Below are 4690 nucleotides of genomic sequence, written 5' to 3'. Positions count from 1 at the left end.
GAGAGAGAGAGAGAGAGAGAGAGAGAGAGAGAGAGAGAGAGAGAGAGAGAGGATACCTTAATTTTGTAGGTAACTCTCACCGGGACCTGGAGATCTCTGATAAGGCTAAGACAGCTGACCAGGTCTCTGCTCTTTGCCTTCCCAAGACTGGGACCACGGGTGTATGCCACCACATCTGACTTTTTTATGTAGGCTCTGGGGACAAACTTTGAATGCTTGTGCTTGCACATCCAAGTGCTTTACTGAATGATCTGTTTCTCCCCCTCAACTGTAATCTTATTTTTTTAAACAATAGCACATGCTTACATAACCGAAGCCTAGAGCTTGCTCAGTGGCCTTCATCTTTGTTATGTTTCCTGGGTAGAGTAGGGGACCCAAACACCTCTGTGGAGCCTGGTATCAATACACACACTTGGAACCCCATCTTTTTCATGAATAGATCCCAATCTTGATGAGCACCTGAGAGATTCACTTACTGAGCGTGTTTTGATGTTGAATTCCCTGTCACTTCCATATAATCCCTTCTGAAAGGCCCAAGTTACACGGAAGAGGGCAAGGGACAGTGGGAGGGGACAGCCTATTGGAACTGTTGACAAACCTGCATGTAACTTTCCATCCTAACTTGGCATGGCCAAGTACACAGCAAAGTATGTCTTCCTCCAAGTCTCCCCACCCACCCAGTGCAGCACTGGGAAAGGGACCCAGGGCCTTCATCAAGTATCAGACCAGTGCTCTGCCACTGAGCTACATCCCTAGTCCTGAAAAAGTTTAGAGAGGCTTTTCCCTGACCTGACCTCATCCCCTTTGTCTGTGAAGGCCACCATCAGAACCCTGCATCCTTCCTGTGTTTACGGCTATTCCTATATCCTGAGACCATTTCCATCTCAGCTGAACATCTGAAATCCCCAAGGGAACTGTGAACCCCCCCCCCCCATACCCTGCTGTCACTCCACAGTGATTAAAATAGGACCTTGGTGGCTGGCGCGGATGTGAGGAGGATTTTCCCTAGGAGTAGGAAGGGATCAGCGGACTCTATCCCTAGTGAAGTTGAAGAACAATTGCTTCTCAAGAGCCATTATCCCACACCCACGGTATGCTGTCCACTGTGTGCTGGCTGGGCAATAGAAGGAGACTTTGATGGGTGTCTTTAATCCTTGAGATCAGTGTCATTACCTGTGTTCACAGAGTGAGACGGGGGCTTAGCACACTCAGTAACCATCCAAACCACACACCCTTTGCAGAAGGTGACCTGTGCGACACCACAGAGAGCCTTCTCCATAGCAAGGCTTTCTCCTCTTGAGCTAGTGGTGAACTGAATATGCCCCTGAAGGTCTGATTCTCCTATCTGCACCCAAGTGCTGGGGTTGACAGGTGTACACAAGTTTTATGCAGTGCTAGGAGTTTGCATCCAGGCCTTGGTAGATGCTGTGTGAGCACTCTACCCACTGAGCCACATCTCCATCCCCTTGCTTAGAAGTGACCAATAGGACAAGAGTTATTGAGGCATCTAAGTGAATTTTTATAGAGGGCCGGCTGCTTCTCAACCATCTCCTCTCTTTCTAGATCTAGAATCAGCCCACGGTTTATTGTTTGGAGACCAAGTGTGTACTGTTTCCCATCACCGTGTACTTCCTGTGGATGGCAGCTGCCTCCCCCTTCCCTCACTGGGAATCCTCCCTGCTGCTACTCCTGAAGTGCAGTTGGGAGAGATGAATCCTATACTTATACCTTCTTCCCTAGAGAAGGAGAGTCCTCATGTATCAATCTACTTGTCAAATGCACCTTTAATTTCTTTTCTAAAATATCATTTGTTTTTAATTACGTGTCTATGTGTAGCAGTGTGGAGCTATGTGCACATGAATGGGAGTGTCTGAGGAGACAGGAGAGGGCATGAGATGCCCCCAGAGCTAGAGTTACAGGTGTCTGTGAATACTCTTAACCGCTGAGCCAACTCGCCAGCCCCTACATTTTTAATGTCCAGAGAGAATTTGGCATTGGAGGAAGGGCTAGCTCAGGGTCACTACAGAACTGTCATTTACCAAAGCCTCCTGTATGCCCAGGGCTTATCACTTAAGAGGCACTGAGTCCTGATCTACTCTTCCCTCATGTCTGAAAGATATCTTTCTCTAGAAAGACATCCCAAAGTTTACCCTTTGTGGTATAATAGTGCACGAAATATGAGAAATATTTAAGGTGTGGAAGGGGGTAAATATTTCATAGAAATTAACCCCATTAGTTAAGTTTTATGATTTTCTTTTCAATTCTTTAACAGGGTCTTTCTAACTAGTCTTGGCTGTCCTGGAACTCCCTATGTAGACTAGGCTGGCCTAGAACTCACAAAGACCTGTCTCGGCCTCTAAGTGCTGGGACTAAAGGTGTGTGCCACCACGGCGGGCATAGCTTGTGATTTTCATAGGCTGTTTGAAATCCTCTTGGTAAGCAACGCATGTGGATCCCAGTATTGCTTTTCCACCTTATTCGCAGAGGCGAGTCTTTCAGCCAAACCCTAACCTTTCCAGCCAGCTTGCTCTGTGGATCCTGTCTCTACTTTCTGAGGCTGGAGTTACAGTTGGGCTATCACAGAGCATTTGCAGAGGTCTGGTGGTCTTAACTTCAGTCCTCATACTTATTCAGCAAGTGCATTAGCCACTGTATCTAATGCCTACTGTACACCCTAAGCCTCTACATTATTTATATTTTAAGACAAGTCATGCTCTGTAGCCCTCACTGCCTGGCACTAAGACTAGCAGTGGCAAATCTTTACCGCCTGAGACACTGCCCCAGCCTGCCTCTGTTCAAATTCCTCACTCACAGCCACCACTCGGTGACATCATGTGTAGTAACATGTCATCTTTTAGGAAAGGTCACGTCCCCACAACTTCCCAAACCTGTGATCTTTAACCCCAAATTCAGACTCCGGAGACAGTGTTGTCTAATTGCTGCTGCTCAGTGGCTGTGTCCACGGTGTGGCACCACCATGGGCTTTAGTGAGTGACTTCCTGATACCTCTTCTCCTCTAACCTCACCTCCCAATCACGCGCGTTTACCTTCTAATAAACAACGCTGAGAGGACTGGAGAGGGGAGGCTGCCCTCCTGGGGTAGGAACCAGTTTTTTTGGGTGAGGCTCAGGCTCCTCCTCAGCCTGCCTCCAGCTCTCTGTACACCCCGAGGGCTGCAGGCCACACTTCAGACAGAGCCTGTGTGAGAGAGGAAAACAGATAGAGCAGAGGAATGATAAGGAGGCTGTAAATTCTGAATGGAAGCATTCTGCCAATGTCCCTGACACTTGCTTTCAAATATGTGCATGTACATGAGCAGGCAGCCCAGAGCTCCCTCTCTACCAGCACTTCTGAGGGGCTGGGCGGTCACAAAGACATTGTCGCATGCTAGGTTTTGTGTCAAAAGCTGTCGGGGAGGCCAGTGAAATGGCCTAGTAGGGAAGGTGCTCCCACATGGTAGATGAAGAGAAATTTGACTCCTGCAGCAGTCTGTTCTCTAACCTTCACACATGCACGTACACACACACACACACACACACACACACACACCCCAATAACAACAATAAATGTAACTTTTTAAAAGGCTGTCAGGAGCAGGAGGTGGATCTATGCACAAGCGCAAGCTGGTCATGAAACCCTCCATGTGGCCAATGGTCCCACAACTGCGGGCTCGAGCAGAGCAAACCACGGAGGTGAAGAGGCAAGATGGGACTGCCAGCTCTTGCTACTGCTCCCAGCTCAACAGCCTTTCTTATCCTGTAAAGCAGATGTCCTCAACCTGCAGGTTGCGACCCACCTATGGGTCAAATGACCCCTTCACGGGGGGGGGGGGGGTCACATATCAGATATTTACATTACAATTCATAACTGTAGCAAAATTATAGCTATAATGCAGCGACAGAAATAATTGTATGACCGTGGTCACCGCAGCATGAGGAACTATACTAAGGGGTCGCAGCATTCGGAAGAACCCATGGTTGTCAAGAGTAACACCGTGGGGTCGAGAGCGATAGCTCAGTTAGCAAACTGCTTGCCTTGCGGAATGAATCTGAGCTCTGTCGCCAGCAGCCAAGTGGTCATGTGATCCCAGTGCTAAGGAGGATGAGATCCCTGGAGCTTGCTGCCCTACTAAGTGAGCTCCAGGCCAGTGAGAGATACTGTCCTAACAAACAAACAAAAAACAAAAAAAACGAAAACAGGCTCAGTGGATAAAAGTCAAAGCCGGTACCTCAGAGGCAAGGGATACCAGTAGCCTGACCAGTGGAATCCAGATTCAGGTAGATCCCTGAGGCTTCCCGACCATCCGGTTTAGCCTGATCATTCCGCAAGGCAAGCAATTTGTTAGCCGAGCCATCTCTCTCCACCCCACGGTGTTACAGTTGAGACCCTAGGCCAGTGAGAGGCCCTGCCTTCAAAGAGAGGTGGTAGGGAGGGTGACACCCAAGGATTGACACCCAAGGTTGTTCTCTGGCCTCCACACATATGTGTACAGTTACATACACAGAGAAGAAGAATACCGTGTGAGCAATGAGAAATGACTGTTGTGCACCATTCCAAGGAAGGAATCTTCTCTCTCTCTCTGTGTGTGTGTGTGTGTGTGTGTGTGTGACACTTAGATGATGTCACCCAAATGGTAAGAAAATAAAAGGAGTATTGCTCGTGTGTGTGTGTGTGTGTGTGTGTGTGTGTG

General features: G+C 48.4%; 1 protein-coding gene across 1 annotated transcript in view; it reads left to right on the top strand.

The window, feature by feature from the left end:
- Positions 1-4690, top strand: part of Edaradd (EDAR associated death domain) — a 43623-nt gene that overhangs the window by 37710 nt on the left and 1223 nt on the right. The window lies entirely within an intron of this gene.

This window comes from Mus pahari, chromosome 16, assembly GCF_900095145.1.
Source record: "Mus pahari chromosome 16, PAHARI_EIJ_v1.1, whole genome shotgun sequence".
NCBI classification, from domain to species: Eukaryota; Metazoa; Chordata; class Mammalia; order Rodentia; family Muridae; genus Mus; species Mus pahari.
The sequence above is the reverse complement of the archived record's forward strand: the minus strand, read 5'-3'. Positions and strand labels throughout refer to the sequence as shown.